This window comes from Otolemur garnettii, unplaced genomic scaffold, assembly GCF_000181295.1.
Source record: "Otolemur garnettii isolate 467f Iridium unplaced genomic scaffold, OtoGar3 scaffold00030, whole genome shotgun sequence".
NCBI lineage: Eukaryota > Metazoa > Chordata > Mammalia > Primates > Galagidae > Otolemur > Otolemur garnettii.
In genome coordinates this window covers 10,432,521-10,450,875 of record NW_003852425.1, presented here as the reverse complement: position 1 = coordinate 10,450,875, position 18,355 = coordinate 10,432,521, and the positions used below count along the sequence as shown (strand labels likewise).

Below are 18,355 nucleotides of genomic sequence, written 5' to 3'. Positions count from 1 at the left end.
TGAAAAATTAAAGAAGTCTTATAGCCACTTTGCAAATTTGAAATTTGGAAAGCCAAAAATAAGTTTTATAGAAAATTTTGCACAAAATGTGGTAACAGTATTCATTCAAGAGAACAATTTTCAAAATCAAAGCAATCTATATCCTCTGGAAACAGACAGTGCAGCAAGTACAGAATATGGATGGGATTTTCATGTTGCATACTTCATCACTCTAGTTTAGAAGTGATACAAGCAACTGGAGTGAAGAGCAGATACTCACAAATCCAGGGACTTGGCAGAAAGGAGGAAAAGAGAAGAGACAAATGAAGAAAAAGAGGTAGGATTAAGCATGAGGACTACCGAGCTAGGATGGCACACAACCAAGATTCCTCTTGAATCAGGAGAGACAAGGTGAGCCATGAGGTGCACAAATTAAAGAAAAGTAGAGAACTTTTTCAATCATTTTTAATCAATCGCTTAGTTTTGATGTCCATATTATTAAATTCATTTGTCCACCTAAATAATGTTATTAGAACAGATGAAATTTGGAATTTGGGAAAATGTTACTATATATACTAAGGACTTACTTGCCAATAGCTAGGTAGTACTTTGTGGCATTTCAAAAATCATGGTAGTACCAGACATAGATCTAAATTTTAGTGATAAAACCAAATCTTTTAAATTTTATCCTAGTAACTTCAACTGAGAGATGTGTACAGATCCCTCCAGGCACTGTGGGGGTGGTTAGTATTTCATGAAGCTTACGGATTATCTAGACCGAAAATTATATTTTTCATTCTTCCTACATTTAGAAGATATAAAGTTGTACAGTTATTTTTGACATTATGTGAACCAAAGTTTTTGTTAAATGTGTTGCAATGCAAAGTGATAATTATAACAGAGGGAACAATTTAAAATTGAATTCGCAAGTTTTATTTTTAGTTTCAAAAGTGCAGCTTAGATTTTTGCCACATTTATTTCCTTCAAGCACATTCATTCAAAACTGCATTTTCTAGCACAATGCCTGGCATATACTAGGCAATTTGTAAGTTTCTAAGTTTCTTTTTTTAAAAAAATTATTTTAGCTTCTCATAAACCATGGCAATTTGTAAGTTTATTGAATGAATAGTTGAAAACCAAAAAAAGAATTGCTGCAGTAAGAGTCTTACTATTTTTAGAAATTTAGTTTCCTGGGTGGGCCCATAGCTCAGTGGGTAGGGCGCTGGCTGGCCACATACAGTGAAGCTGGCGGGTTCGAACCTGGCCTGGGCCAGCTAAAATAACAATGGCAACCACAACAACAACAAAAAACCAGGTGTTGTGGCGGGTGTCTGTAGTCCCAGCTACTTGGGAGGCTGAGGCAAGAGAATCACTTAAGCCCAAGAGTTTAAGGTTGTTGTGAGCTGTGACACCACCGCACTTTACCCAGGGCAACAGCTTGAGACTTGTCTCAAAAAAAAAAAAAAATTGGTTTCCTTAAAAATATACAGAAACACAAATGCTATATATCAAACAATTCTATTTTCACCATATCTTTATTTAAAGCTATTTTCTGCAAACATGTAATGACTAATCAACCACATCTTTCTTTAGACTCCCTTTGTATATAAGTAGGGAAGTTCTAAGGTTCCTGGGAAAAGTATTCAGTGGTGAAGCAATCTTCAAAGTTGTATTTTGGTTTTACCTAACTATGTAATGTAGAGACTTTCTTTCATTTCATTCATATTGACATATTATCACAACATTTAATGTTCACAGAAAATTAACTTCTGTTTAAGTTTACTCGCAGAGACTTAGTTTGTGCATTTAACAGTCACTACAAAATACTTGGCTACACATTATTATTTTTGATTCTATTAAAATCTGTCTGTAGTTCAATGATAAGGTATCAACTAGTATGAGATAATTTTGGAGAACAAGTTAAAAACTAAGCAGTAATTACTTTCCTTAACTTTATCCTCTCAATGTTCTCAGCGTAGGTATTGCTGGGGATATTAAAAACAAAATACCTCAAGTCAGAAATTCTCTCCACAAAGGGAGTAGAGAAAGAAAATATTTTTATTTATTTATTTAGACAGTCTCAAGCTGTTGCCCTCGGTAGAGTGCCATGCAGCCTCCAACTCTTGGGAGTGATTCTCTTGCCTCACTCTCCCAAGTAGCTGGGACTACAGACACCTGCCACAAGGCCTGGCTATTTTTTTTTTTTTTGTTGTTGTTGCAGTTGTGAAGTTGTCGTTGTTGAGCTGGCCTGGGCCGGGTTCTAACCCGCCAACTTTGGTGTATATGGCTAGTGCCCTAACCACTGTGATAGGAGCGCAGAGCTGAAAGAAAACATTTTTATTATGGAATTAGCATTAAACCACGGCCATCACAGTCAATTTGCTAAGAGACTGCAAAGACAGAAAGAAATCTCACCGTTTTATATAGACAAGCAAATACAACCCATTACATATGTTTTCAAGATAGAAACAATAACTAGTTCTCAAGTAAGAACACTTGACAACATAATTTGTCACAATTCAACTTTATTTGTTAATTGCGGTGACCATCTGTGTTAGCTAATTGGCTTTAACCAGAAGAAAAACAAACTTCTCAGATCTTCATGACAGACTGGCAGCTTGGACCTAGGCAACCACTTAAGTTAGACTCCTACACTCTTAGAAACTGGGAGATAGAGGTGCTATCTTCCTTGACACTTAACATTTCAAAAAGATGGCTCTAGGGTTCTAGAGAGACACTTCTGCACCATAAAGATGTTAAATACCTAGGCAGTCTTCAAAAGGATTTACATACATTTCTAAGAGAGGAGAAAGTACTTAACAATTACAAGTTTTCAAAGGCAGACGCTCTGGAGAAGCAGAAAGTGGAGGGGAATATCATGCCCCATTTTCAACAGGGAGGAGAGCCTCTTATTTTTAATATTTTGGTTTATTTGCTTTTGAAAACATGTACAAAAAGTCCAACTTAAGATTTTTCTATGTGTAGGGCTGTCCGCCATGGCCAAATAAATATAGCTGCTTAAAGAAAATATTCACCACTCTTTTTTGGCTCCCACATAACTCAAAAGTTTCTGAGGCGTGCGGGTATGAGGCTGACGTTAGATTTGCCCCAGGCAAAGAATGTGGTTCAACTAACCAATGTAAGAGATACAACGCCTTAAAAATCCTCCTGCAGGAACATGGGAAGGTCACACCCTCCAATAGTGATGAATAACACCTATCATACTGTTACAGATCGCCTATTAATCTTTCTAGCTCGCATTAGTCACTTTCTACCAAATTCTTTTGGGGGAGTACACTTCAGAAACAGCCCGCACGGAAAGAGCAAACCAGACTGGTCTCTACACACTGCAGACTCTGGAAGAGGTAAGGACTTTCTACAGGGGACCACCCCAGGACCTGCTGTACGCCTTTTAACAGCATCCATTTCAATTCCAGCATTGAATGTTCCATATTTTGGACAGATCCTCAGTCAGTAGGAATGCAGGAACGATAAGTTCCTGCACTGAAGGGATTCAGAGTACACTGGAGAAGCTGAACAGCATTCTAAAAAACGCGACCACAGATGCAAACACATAGTGGGGACATACACCAGAAGAGTAACCGATTCCGAGAGAGCAAAATGCCTATTTAGGGGCGGAGGACGCGCGGTCCCGAAGCAGCTCCCCTTCCGGGAGATTTCAGCTCCCGGGATCGCCCAGCGCCCCAGGCACACTTAACATTTTAATCACGCCTCCGCCCCCACCCTCCGAATTCCTTTCCGGCTGCGGCCCGCCGAATAGTCCCTTCCAGGCGGCCTCAGCTTATCGCCCTAGGTCTGGCCACTTCCCGGCCGCGGCCAGGCGAGCCTCCCAAAGTTTCCTGTGACGCCGCCGTCCGCCTTCGGCCCCATCCCACCCAGGCAGCCCAGGACACCGGCTGGGGAGGAGCAGGTTAGAAGCGGGGAGCAGCGCCAGCGGGTGGGCCTCAGAACCCCACCCCGCCGGGGCTCGGGCCCAGAGGGCGGCGGCCGCCAACCCACGCCTCCGCTCTCGGCGCCCACATCTCCAGCTAAGCGCGAGCCCACCAGCCGTGAGCCCAAGTCCCGCCCCCTCCAGGCCCGGGCCAATCGGCCGCGCCCCGCCTCCTGGGAGGTGGTGGAGGAGGGGGTTGGGGGCCGGGCGGCAGCGCCCGCCTTTTGCTCTTGTTTATTGGTTGAAACCTCGCGGGTGCCCGGAGACCGGAGTGCAGCAGGATTGGCTGCAGAGGTTCGTGACAGCTGTTCCTATTGGCTGTGTCGGCCCCCGTGACGCGGGGTGGTGACTGGCTCCGGAGTCTGAGGGGCTCCTTCTTGTCAGGTTCTAGGTAGGTGCGTTTCGCGCCGCCGGCGGTAGGCGCTGTTGCCCGGGGCAACGCCGGGGGAGCGTGGGGAGAGGCGGGAAGGCGAGCCTAGAGCTGGGGCAACAATCCCTGCCCGCAGGGGGGCGCCCGGATTCGGCCCTGGCGGCGGGAGCTGCTTGGAGAGCGCTTCCTCCGCCTTCGGCCAGCTCCCCGGCCCCCGCCCCAGGATGCAGGGTCACCCGCCCAATCTCCCGCCCGCAGCAGAACGTTCCCGGTTCGGGCTGGGGCCGGGCTGCACACCGGGTCCCGCGAGGCCCGCCCCTCCCACCAAGTGGGACCTGAAGGCTGAGGGGGCGGGTGCCGGCGCGAATGGGCTGTGGCGGGCGCGGTGGCCCCGCCCCGTCGCGGGGTCTGGGGGCTCCCGGGGTGTGGACGGTGTAGCGGGGCTGCGGGCACCTCCCATGGTGCCCGCACCCATCTCTGCGCGCTGAGCCGCTGGGGTGGTCACCCCCAGCCTCTGGATGTTCCCCTAAGCTCTTCCTAGATCTGGGGTCCTTGACCAGCTGGGTCCTCCCCTGGCTCTTCTCCCAGATGTCAGTTTCTCCTTCCAGCGTTTTCCTCCACCTCCTCCTCCCGTCTAGACTAGAGGTGTCTCCCAGTATAATCAAGAGATAGACTCCTAAGTGTGAAGCTAATACTGTCAGGGTAATTTCTGCTCTGTGGTCTCTTTGTCATTTAGGGCTGGGAGGGAGTTTGGAGGCACCTTTGGGTCAACTTTCTGCTTTAGGGTTTTCCTTCAACTTTCTGAAACACGCTCATTAGATTGGTGTTGGTAGGGGCAGGGTGTTTCTCGCACAATCAAGGTTACTGTGCACTGATTTTTGCCATCCACGGCAGTGCTATCCAGAGTCTAATAATTTGTTAAGTCTGGTAGCCTTTCATTTTCGTTCACCTTACTGTTAAAAAAAATGAACCTCTAATATTTTTAATTCAGAAGAAGTTGCGCGTATTCATAGTGGTCACTATCATTTTGACGTAAGCTATTGTAAAGGTGTATTACCATGTTCCCTTTCTCCAGATATTTTAAGGTAATAAATTTCTCAAATGAAACTACCGTATAAAAAGTAGTTTAAAGGAAAAAAAGTGCAATGGAAAAACCAGTAAGATACTTTTAGTAGTTAAAGACTACAAAATACTTCTTTCAATGCATATATCCTATAGGATGAGAACAGGATTAGAGAAAGAAAACTTATGCAAAATATAATTATAGTGCAGTGTTGTATTCCTGGGGTACCTATGTGGTTTTTAGAAAGACATTTGTGAAGAGCCCCATTTGTCAGTCAGTGCATGGGAAGGTTTTTGTAACCCAGGAATACTTTTCTGCTAGAACACATGAGCCAAGGGAACTATGCTTTCAAGGGTGTTGGGAATATATTGAAAGAGTCTGTAGCCATGCTTGGAAACCTTTTCTGTTTTCCTCCACAAAAGACGTTTCCTGAAGATCTGTTTCTCTTCTTCACTTACAGTTGGAAGCATTGAATATACAACATCTGAAAGTATATAGTGTCCAGTTAATGCAGCTTCTGCACTACTTCAAAGGTTGATGTCATTAGTCTGGAAAGAACAATTCAGGCTTTTGGTATACAAGTCACTTTCATCTCATCCTCAATGTAGATGTAGTTATTACTCTGATCTGTGAATATTTCACATTTGTCCAGTTTTTCCTCAAGTATTTTACTCTGAAAAATTTCAAGGAATGCAGAAAAACCTAGATAGTGGTAATGTTTTCAAGATAGCTGCTACATAGTAAATCTTAATGAAATAGAGAAACTGAAATGATCAAGATTGAAAAATCAGCATAAATGCTAGAAAATGCTGACATAATACCAAAAATATCACAAGATGCTTATTTCTGTTTGCAACTGGGAACTGTGCTTATAAAAACTATAGTATTTTAATTAAATGAGATTATTCAAAGCCATCTTGTGAGTGAGCAGAAAGTCATCAACTTTGTAATCAAGGCTCAGGCAGGTTAATTGCATTTTGGTAATTAGAGAAAAGGAAATCTGATACATTTATTAAACAAATAATAGTTATGTTTTAAAACTGGACTCCTGTGTGAATCGATTCTGTTGTTTATACAATGAGTATCTTGTGGAGATATGCGGTATGTTGGTAATAATTTGTGTCAATCTTATACTACATATATGTTGTTTTGGTTAATACTATAATTTTGTAGTGGAAAAAGAGCTTATAGATGTGCACTTTTTTTAGTAGAACTACTTCATGGAGATTGAAGTATTTATCTAGAGAGTTTTAAGTCAGTATTTTGATGAAACTTAAAACTATCTAAGGTATTGTCTTATGTTGATAAAAGAATATTTTAATATAGAATTTCAATAGTAAGTTCTGTATTGAAAGTAAGAAGTGGGTATAAATTCACATATTTATGTATTTGTAATTTTTCCATACTCAGCAAATTCTAGTATTCTTCAAGTTTTTGAATCTTCCTTTTTAGTTTTAGCTTACCCTAAGTCTATTTTTCATACTTACTTAATTTAATCCTGATTTCTTAAGTATTGACATTAAGAACTATGTTTCAGAATCTATAGGTCTCTGGGTTGCCTCATTATTATTTTTTCATATATAGTTTAGCTTTGTCATATATAGTTTGGCTTTTCATATATAGTTTGGCATGTCATTTATATATATATTTTTAATTAAAGGTCTAGTTTCTCTACCTCCCTATCTCCTTCTCTTTCTTACTCCCCTTTCCCCCTATTTTAATTTTACTTTTTAATTTTTTTTGAGCCAGAGTCTCAATCTGTCACCCTAGGTAGAGTGCTATGGTGTCATAGCTCACAGCAACCTCCAACTCTTGGGTTTAAGCAATCCACTTGCCTCAGTTTTGTTTTGTTTTTTTAATTAGAGCTAGTCTTGCTTTTGCTCAGGCTGGTCTTGAACTCGTGAGCTCAAGCTATCCACCTGCTTCGGCCTTCCAGAGCACTAGGATTATAAGTGAGCCACAGTGCCTATTTTTATTTTATTATAAAAATCAAGTGCTTTAGGCGAGGTGTGGTAGCTCACGCCTTTAATCCTACCACTCTGGGCATCTAAGGTGGGTGGAGGCTTGAGCTCAGGAGTTCAAGACCAGCCTGAGCAAGAGCAGGAACAAGACCCTGCCTCTAAAAATAGACAGGTGGTCTGTGCCTGTAGTCCCAGCTACTCAGGGAGTCTGAGGGAAGTGGATGGCTTGAGCCCAAGAGTTTGAGGTTGCTGTAAGCTATCATGCCACAGCACTCTACTTGGGGCAACAAAGTGAGACTCTTAAAAAAAAAAAAGTTAAATGTGTTATCATCAATTCAGAAGCCATAGAGAAAAAAAGTCACCAGTAATTCCACAATTTAATAATTTGGAAAATAACTGAAACTTCTATTTCTTTTGTAACAGTACAATTTTATGTTGTTCCTTTAAGTGTGTCTGCACTTGTATCTTAAATTTGTAGGCATTCTTGAACTTGAAGCTCAGTTATCCTAAATTAGAAAAGGGCTCTGAGATATGGGGCAAAATGGAAAGAATAGAGGACAGATCAGAGTCAGAACAAAGGACAGACTCAACAAATTGCTTTTTCTTATTCTATAAGTTTTTAGTTTACCAGATAAAATTGCTGTATGGCTAATAAAATATGGAGGCAGTTTTTTTCCTGAGAATTCAAAATGTCTAGGTAAAATGAAGTTTAGTTTTTTTCTACTAAAATTTTCAGATTTCTCCTTTTTGGGCATATTACATGTTCAGGTTTAAAAAATTTAATGTCAGGTGTGACTTGGAATTATTTCTTAAATATGCACATTAAACTATGATGGATTTTGAGTCTGTATATTATCACATCATCACCATTCACTGTAAGCTTGATATCATCTCTTTAGTACGTATTAATTAAAAGACCTGAAATTTTAAGTTAGGTGTTTCTTGCCAGTTTGTAGTGTAGTGGAGAGGCATTTGCTTTGGACTCAGATGGTCTGGGTTTTGGTTCTAGTTTCTCTTCTGTGTGATTTTGGGCAAGTTACTTAATCTCTTTAAATCATAATTTCTTCATCTATTTAAATAGAGATGACAAAATTGCCTCACAAGTTTGTTATGTAGAAGACATGAGACAATGGAGGTAAAATGCCTGAATTTAGAAGTGCTCAGTTCTGTATTCAGTTCCTTACACAGTAGCATTAATTTTCTCTTCTGGTGTTAATACGTTCTGTCTTCCTTAAAGTCCTTAATTTCAGACATGGGAAATTAAAAGATAATGTACATTTAATTTAATTTAATCAAATGTCCTTTGTATTTATATTAACAAAATAATAAAACAATCATAAAATAGCTTCTCTTTTATAGCTATTAGGTTACGTATCTAAGTAGGTGCAGTCATACATTTACTAAATGGAATATGTCCGGTTGGTCTGGATTCCTGATTTCTTTTTTTTTCACTTTAGATTATCTTCTGTTGTTGGATGATTGCCCCAAATTCCTTTCATTTAAACCATAAATATTTGGGCGCAATCTTTCGCAGATATCCCTAGAATGTGTTTTATAACTACAGAGTTCTGATTCTTACAGAACACACCTGCAGTTTAAATATGTACTTGTCTATAATTACAGAGTGTAGTGAAGCAAGCACTGAGTTGAGTGAAGAGTTAGAATTTGAACTAGATCCCTATGCTCTTATCCTGCAGTAAAACAGATTTTGTGGTCTAAGTCAATGATTCTCAGTATTTTTTCCCATCCAAGTACAAGATATTTACATATTCCAGTGTGCAGTTTTCTAGCATGCCAGCACAATTCCTTTTCTTCTTCTCCTACCCAAGAAAGCATACCAGAATGCAAGTAATGCAGAGTGACATAATTATTGGTGTAAACTTGAAATCTACCTTGATTTATTGAAGAAAATGAGTCATTACAATGTATATAACTATTATTAGTAATAAATACTTAAGACATACCTTATAGATAATGTCACTTCCATTTTCCTGAAATGAATGCTCCTCTAGTTTTTATCATTCTCATAATGCTATAGAAAAAAAAATTATTACACTAATTTTATGTAATTAATAAAGAATCTTACATTTAAGAGTTTAAAAATTTGAATACTGCACTTTAATGTTTATTGTAAATAACATTATTGTAGAAAAATGAAAGTTAGTTTTTTAGTATGAATTATTTTACATGCAAAAAGATAATTTCCATGTGGGACTAACTATGGAAACTAGTTTCTAGTTTCCCCTAAGAGAAGGGGAAACTCTTAATACTATCATTTTTATATTCTTGGCTCTTAGAATCTAAAAATGCCCTTTACTTTGGCTCAGTCAGAAAAGGATCTTCAAAATTGCATTGCTGTGACTAGAGATTGCTTTTAAATTGCTTATTCTACGTGGAAATATCATGTATGAGATACAGTTAGAAGTGGATATGTAGAAAAACCATGTCCAGTAGGCCTTTGATATTTGCAATGATATTTTCAGGAACTTTTTGCATTTAGGGTATAAGTACCTCCATAAAATGTGGTCAAATTTAGTTGAAAAGTTTAAGCAATCCCTTCAGACTCTTAATGTTTCTGTAAGTAGAACACAGTCTTTAAAGTTGTGAAACAATTTTTTGCTTCTAAAACAAAGGCTAGATGACTTTGTCTTACATCATCAGTATATAGGCAAAGGTTCTTATTTTTAAGTCTAGTATCTTGGGGTTTGCAGAACAAAAATCATTTCCGTCACAAAGTTGAAGTTTAGTCTTTGGTCACTGTAATGCTTGCTGTTTGCTCCTGTTTCTTGGGTATGTTTTATCCTTGCAGCTAAACACTTCTGCTGTCTGTTTCCTTTCTGTTCTCTGGATATTTTCAGCTTGGGAGGATTTCCCAAGCTTCTTTTGCTGGGGGTTCTCTGGTTCATCTCATATTATACAAAAAAGTGCATTTGACACTTCTAGCCATGTTCAGTTTTGGTAACAAATGTGTGAGTAGCCACCTTAGCAGCTATATCACACCTTGCTTCTTGAAAATAATTTAGACAGTGGCCTGACTTTGTCTTGAATTATATTTCTTTCAGAATTATATGCTTTCTATGTATATTCTTACATAGGCTTACCATTGTTTTAATTTTCACTTAGGTTTTGCAAATTTTGCTTTGCTAAGAGCAAAGGAAACATTTTCAAGCATGATTGTTTTTGCTTGTTTCAGCAAAAAGGTGTAAGGTGGACTTAGCTAATGTGGCAAATACAGTCCCTGTCACATTTCACATTCATTCTGAATTTACTCCAAATTTATATATTTGATTAAGTACCATCCTTTATTTTTACTTTACTCTTTGCTTGTATGATTGAATTTACTGGCTAAAGTAGAGTAAGGAGAACTAAACAATGTAGTTGTTTCATAATTATTAGTGCTAACATAATAACATCATTATCTATAGATTAACATATCTATTGTATTCATAATATAACATAATCTAATTAATGATATGTTACTATCCCAGTTATTTATAAACAGTTATGTTGAATGAAGTATAGGAATCCTTGTCTCTATTTATATACAGTAGAAACTTTTAATAAGCAAGAGGATTTTATGCACCCACACTTTTTTTTGTTTTGATTTATGTATAGTCCTTTTTTCCTGTCCTCTTTAACATTTTAAACTTCAAGGTATAAACAGTTTCTGCCAGCAATAGTTTTTGTACATACTTTTTGATTTCTATGAATTGGATGGTTTGTGTTTTTTTCTGTGATTTGGAACCAATCTTAGGACATATCATTTATCCAAGTAGATCCAGTTGTAAAATGATACTGGGACTTTCATACTCTGAATCTAAATGGGAAAAGCCTAAATATAGTAAACTCTTAGAAGTTAGCTGAAAGATAACTTCCTTCCTGATTAGTTTCTATAAAAATGTTTGGATTCAGTCTCATCCATCCAAATCTGGTCACATACTCATTCCTGAACTAATGTTTTGGGAGAGGAATATGCTGATTTCCCAGGCCTGGGTCATGTACTACACCGGGAATTTTGGAGTGCTCGTGATTAGTGCTACCCAAACCAAGTGGATTAAAGACATGAGAAGGGGGGTGGCACCTGTGACTCAAAGGAGTAGGGCACTGGCCCCAAATACCGGAGGTGGTGGGTTCAAACCCAGCCCTGCTCCCCATCTCCCCCCCCAAAAACTGCAAATAAAAAAAACCTCTTTCCCTTGTGTTTCAGGCATATTAAAAAAAAAAAAAAGACATGAGAAGGGTAGTTCAAGGGAGGAATTTGAGCTGCTGATGCCAAAAGAAGAGAGGATAGATGCTTCAGAGTAAAACAACAACATACGTCTCTGCATATGCAACCCACACTCACTTAAAGAAAATTAGAATTTTATTGTACGTAACTATTCCTACCTCATCTATTTTTCACCCAGCATCACATTATGATGTTACTGAAATTTCTTTCTTCAGTAGGTCTTAGTCTTGGGGATTGGAAGAATGGACCAGGGACCACAGATCAGGAATTTATTATGCAGAAAAGAATACAGAAAAAGCACCAGAGCTCCTGGCAGAGGGAAAGACCCAATTTGGAAAATCTCCCTTGTGTAGGGTTATATATCGTCACACGGGTCCTTTGCAATTACATTTGGCTAGGACTTGGTAACAAATGAACGGATACAGTCCCTTCCGCTAGGGCAAGGTGAATGAGGGCATTAATTAAAGGATACAGTCACTTCTACTAGGGGCAATGAATGAGCTTTCCCTTCAGGAAATGATCCAGGCCTAGAAAATGGGGGGAGGGGGTCCCTGTACAGCCCCGAATGGGGCAATCTTGTATATCACCGTCTTTCAGTTTCAGAAGGTGCGCGTGTGCCCAGGAGGGCAGCTTCACACTGGTGGGCGCTGTGTTTGAAATAAGAGGCAAGAAGAGGTGGCTTGGGCAGCAGTACGGGCTGTGTCATAGTGTCCCTCAACTTCCTAGGGACCCGCGAGCTTCGTTCGGTTGGTCTCTCCCCTCTCAGCCGCACTTGGTTCTCCAGCCCTCGCCTCCCCGCATCCCGCTGCCCCGACACCCCAGCTGCTCTGCAGAAGGCGCAGCAGTTCCCACGGGCGGGCAGCCCAGTGTAGCCCCAGACCCGGCGCCACCCGCCCTGTATCAATGAACAATAATATTTTTTTTGAAAATACAATTTTAAATTATTGTAAAATTGTACTTACATTCATTGTTTATTTTTAGTCATTTGGTGTATCAACATTGGAGGAAGTGATACTTGAGCGGTAGAGGGAGTAGAGGTGGGAAAAAGACTAGGGCCGGACTCGGGTGAGGTTAGAGCTGCGCAGGGACAGAGCGGGGAACACTCAGTTTCAGAACCCCATGACTGCAGGGGGCACTTGCATAACTCTGGGAGGGTCTCCTTAGGTTTTTTACTTCTCTTGCCTCTCCCTGGTCCCATTTGTGAAGACAAGTGTATTTCAGGGAATAGGAACTATTTTTGAGTATGATGGTAAGAGATGATAGCCTGTGTAATTGGGAAGTTGATAGGGAGATTAAGGTGCTCTAGAAAGTGGTCATTATACATTTTTAGCTGTTGTGTGTGGAAACCTTTGCTGAGTTCTGATATGGATAATAATACCTTTGAAGTAACACAGAGAATATAATAATCTTATTCTTAGGTTTACAAAAGAGTTCCATTTAGAGATGTCACTGAAGAAGTTATTTACTTTTAACCCAAACCATTTCAGTATCAAGGAAGCTTGCTATTTTTTTTCATGGAAAAATTGAAAATTGTAGAAAAGACTGAGTTAGAGACAAACAAAACACACGGTGCTTCGGCTAGCTTTGTTGAGCGAGACAGTTCACCCTGCTCGTTACTGGGCATGAATCCCAGTTGAATAATTGTCTTTCTTATACTTAGGTCTTTGAAAATAATTATTTCTGTACTACAGGGAGAGACCAGAATATGGAATTCTAAATAACTCTTCACTATCTTTGCCAATAGAGAAGAAAGTCATAGAAATTTTCAAATTAAGTGAATGATCTAGTGATTTTTGGGTCTGTTTTTAAAGTGGAAATATATATATATACACACACACATCATAAAATACACACATGGATAGTGTATAATGTGCACATTTAGGTACATACTACATTTTGCTTCTCAGAAGTCTTTATGGCTAATACTGTTTACTGTATTTACTATATGCTTTGGGGGTTTATGAAGATACTGTATTCAAAGCAGTAATTACTTGCTTGGTGGCTACTATGTTGCAGGTTATTATGCAAGATGCTGACTATGTTAAGATAAAAATCCTTGTCCTCAATTATGTCACAGTTTAGTGGAAGAAGAGGGATGTAATAACACTTTAATTATATGTGGATTATATTTTCAAACAGTTGTAGCATTGGGAATTTCGCCAAAACTAAAAGGGGCAGAGAAGGAACTCTTTGAAAATCAGTGAAAGGTGAGAAGAGTAAAGGACTTGGCGAATATGCTCTATACACTGTGTTTGATCCTTTCCTGACCAGGTAATCTGGTTGGAAACATTTATAGAATGTCATCTGCCAGGGAAGTCAGGGGAATGATAGGAAATAGAATAGGCAAACCAAGAAGAAAAAGAGCTTGGAAGAAGGCAGGGTTTCATGATAAACCAGGAAGTCAGGTTTAGAAACAGGAGGGCCCAGGCAAAAATGGACAATGTGTGACAGGGCTGTAAACTACATATAATGACATCCGCGATGAAGACGAGAGCCAGTGAATATTAAAACTTCTTAGAAGGTCTCCCAGTTTCAAGGATTGAAGGGAGAACAGCCAATTCAAGGATCGTACTTTGGCGTACTAAATAAAGTACGTGAGACTCAGTAAGTATGTGTTTGCTGGAAGAGTCCTTCCCAACACTTCTCTAGCCTTTGACAAAGTTTTTATTACACACTTAATTACTTAGGCTGTAATAATATTTTAACAAGTGTAGTCCATTGCTGCTTCTTATGTGCTGCAAACTTAAAAGTTAATTTATGATGTAAAAATGGAGAAAAACATAAATTACCTCTATAGAATTGAGGGAATAAGTTGGAGGAGAAGGTAAGATACATGTTGGAAAAGTCGGGGAAAGAAAGGGGATGGAGTAAGCAGTGGTGGATATGTAAGTGTAGTATTCTTATTTTTAATGTGGTCAGTGTGATAAACCATCATAGCTAATTTCCAGTAATAGCCTATTACACGTGTGTACGTTTTTACCTCTCTCTCTAGTGAACAGTTCTGATTCCTTGAATTTCTTCTTGCAGCTCATGTTTTTTGGCTAGACCTGTGATCATTCTCATGAGACTTCACTGCATGTTTTTTCAGGTGTCTTCCTCATCCCTAATGTGTAACACCTCAACATGGACCTGCTACTTTAGCTAAGACATGGCCAGCAATGAAGAGCAGTAAGGTAGGATGACGTTACTCTTCTTACTAAATAACTAAAACACTTTTTTGTAATTGTGTCTTTTTTTTTTTTTTTGAGAATATTATGGAGGTATACATGTTGTTGTTACATAGTTTGCTTTTGTATATTTTAGTAAAGTTTTAAGTGTGCTCTTCACCCATGCAGGCCCCGGGACGAGTTGGCTGCTAAGCAGGACAGGCAGTGGCAAAAACACCGGCGGGCTGGATAAATGTCCTCAGCGGGCTGCATGTGGCCCACAGGGTAGTTGGAGGATGCCTATGGGGGACAGGTTAAAAAGTAACTTGAGAAAATAATTATGAATTATAATAAATTTTTGGAAGGAAAGTAAAAAAAAAACACCCCATGATTTGTTGATGAGGAGGTGGAAGCCACTTTAGATAGGTTCATACAAGGTCCTTTGAGGAGTTGGTATTTAATGTCAGTCATGTTATATGAGAAGGAGCTATTTAAAGAGTTACATGTGTATGGTTGGTTTTGATAAGGAATGCATTCTCTTTAGAAGGAATAGTGGGTGCCAAGACAATGAATGAAGAAAGAGCTTGGTGAATTTGAGGGATTAAAAAATCCATTGTGGCTGACTTAATGAAAGAGGCAGAGATGGGTAGGAAGAGGTTATAGGAGTATTCAGGACTGTGAAGGTTTTGGCAAGAAATATGCATCTTATTTTAAATGGTATCATTTTAATTGCTCCATGAGGAACGGACTGGCTGAGGTGAATATAAAACCTGCCCTTTAGGAGCTGAAGTGAAATAGTGGTGGCTTGAATGGAGGTTCTGGTAACAAGGAGGGGGATAGATGGATCTGAGATGCGGTTTTGGAGTTATGGGACTTGTGGACTATTTGGGCGTAGAAAAAGAGAATGAGTATACTCAGGGATGACTTCAAGAGTTTTGGTTTTTGAGCAGCTGGTTGCATGCTGGTGTCACATAGAATTTTTTCTTTGAGACAGAGACAGAGTCTTACTATGTTGCCCTCAGTAGAGTGCCATGGTACCACAGCTCACAGCCACCTCAAACTCTTGGGCTTAAGCGATTCTCTTGCCTTAGCCTCCCAAGTAGTTGAAACCATAGGTGCCTGCCATGCCAGGCTATTTTTTGGTTGTAGTTGTCATTGTTGTTTGTCAGGCCTGGGCTGGGTTCAAGCCTGCCAGCTCCAGTATATGTGACTGGCACCCTAGCCACTGAGCTACAGGCGCAGAGCCCATTCCAGGCTGTTAACCCAATGTTCTGGTATGTAATTTTATTGCTATTTTATTTTGGAGGTTGTCAAGAATCCTGTCATTAAATATATATCAGACTAAGCTCACTTGAAAGTGTCTAGCTTGTCTAAACTTGTAGCAGTTTCATTTATTATCTTTTAGGTTTTGGGCGTCATCACAGCATCAGCCTCTTAGGGTTGATATTTAGGTGCAAAATGAAATGGAACAGATAATAAAATCTTCTAACTCTGTGGTATTTCTTCTAAATTAACCAGTAGTCTCCTATATTTCTTTTGTTTTTTCTCTGAGGAATTTTTAAGATGTTTTCTCAAAAAAGAGCAGTTAATGTTTGTTCTCTAAATAAGAGGTGTTTGAGTGGCTGTTTTAAGTCATTTATTTTATTTTATGCTTACAGCAGTCCTGTGAGTTTTTCTACTTTGCATATGATTATCTTTTGAGTTGTAGAGCTGAGAGGCAGCAGTAGAATAATGGAATTTTATAGCTGGAGAGCGCCTTCGAGATAGATATCCTACTTCCTTGAACTTCAGCTGGTCCGTAGAGAAGTTCTGTGACCTGCCCAAGGTTAGCGTGTTTTTATGATTGCTGTGATCAGTGCTACTTTTACTCTTCATGTTTTGTTTAAGCTGGCCTCTCATGTTTTCCATCTTCCTGTCCTTTCAACTTTTAATTTTGAAAATGTTCAGTGTTGCTGAAAATTTGGAAATAAAGGACTGTGAACACCCATGTTACCGTCCGTATACATTTACTCTCTCAACATTTTGCCACATTTTCTCTTTCTTTACATATTTATATATTTTTGAAACCTTTGGAAACTATATTGAAGATATCATGATAATTTAAAATTTTAGCCTACAGATCTTAAGAACATGGATAATTGCTACATAATCCTGTTAGCAATATTTCAGTTATAATTTATTTAGACTGAGTCTCACTCTGTTGTCCCAGGCTAGAGTGCCATGGTATCAGCCTCGCTCACAGCAACCTCAGAGTCCTGGATTTAGGTGACCTTCCTGACTCAGCCTCCCGAGTAGCTGGGACTACAAGTGCCCACCACAATACCCAGCTAAATTTTTTTTCTACTTTTATTAGAAACGGGTTCTTGCTCTTGCTCAGGCTAGTTTCACAAATTAGCTGTGTGTCATGGTGGGCATAACACTGGGCTTTTTTTAGAGATGAGATCTTACTCTTACTCAGGCTGGTCTCTAACCCCTAAGCTCAAGTGATCCTCTACCTTAGCCTCCCAGAGTGTTAGGATTATAGGCATGAGCCACTGTACCAGGAAATGTGCGTCATTCTTGAAAATAACTGCTCACAGGGGAGAAAAGTGGGGGTTCAGTAAGTTCTCACTTAACAAGGTCAGCGTTCTTCATGGGTGAAGGACTCAATTATAATTTGTACTTTACCTTACCACGGCAAAGAAGGCCCAACTGTATGTACCCTCATATTAATCTGAAATAAAAAAAAAGAAAGTAGTTGTTCATAAATGTAGGTATTGCCAGAAAACGATGACATGAATAAAGTATGATTGTGAAGCCAGGGACATTTGTCTCTGGGAAGACGGACCTGTAAAAGTTCAGTAAAGAGACATGATCAAATTTTTCTTTAAGTTGAATGTCAGATTGCAGCTATGTGCATTCCATTTGAAAATTGGCAGGCGACATATTTATGTTGATTGAAAACAATTGCAAAAGTGCCAAAATGTTTATTATTTTCCTGGAAATCTTGAAATCTTGTATGAAATCGAAAAGCAAGGCTTCATGTTCTTTGCTGCTCACAGGACTGTTTAGCCACCATGTTGAAATGCATAAAATTGGTTGCCTTCAGTTGAGCTTGCCTCAATTTCAGATTCATTTGGAATGACTGTTAACAATCTGAAACATTGGGGGTGGTGCCTCTAGCTCAGTGGGTAGAGTACCAGCCCCATATACCAAGGGTGGCGGGTTCAAACCCGGCCCTGGCCAAACTGCAACAAAAAAATAGCCGGGCTTTGTGGCAGGCGCCTGTAGTCTCAGCTACTCAGGAGGCTGAGGCAAGAGAATCACCGAAGCCCAGGGGTTAGAGGCTGCTGTGAGTAGTGTGATGCCATGGCACTGTACTGAGGGCGATAAAGTGAGACTCTGTCTCTAAAAAAAAAAAAAAAGACAATTTGAAACATTGGTTTGGTAAGTTGGTTTTCACCTTGAAGACACATGTTTAAAATCATTGAAATGAGCAGATGAATCCACTAACAATTCTAAATTTGTAAACCAGTTTTCATCATCAAATTCTGGCATAAATTCGGGTTTTGGTACCATAAATGACTTGATAATATGTCTCAAATCATAAAATCTTTTCAACATTTGGCCCTGACTTAACACAGTCAATATCAGTAGTTTTAGGGAATTCCTAGAAT

At 39.5% G+C, this 18,355-nt stretch overlaps 1 protein-coding gene across 1 annotated transcript in view; it reads left to right on the top strand.

Moving 5' to 3' along the window:
- The first annotated feature begins 4,257 nt into the window (after window positions 1–4,257).
- The window catches only part of FER (FER tyrosine kinase), a 328,727-nt gene continuing 314,629 nt past the window's right edge, over window positions 4,258–18,355 (top strand). The window contains exons 1-2 of the mRNA XM_023512721.1: window positions 4,258–4,322; window positions 14,581–14,726. The gene's annotated coding sequence lies outside the window, so the exon portion shown is untranslated. The remainder of the gene's footprint in view (window positions 4,323–14,580; window positions 14,727–18,355) is intronic.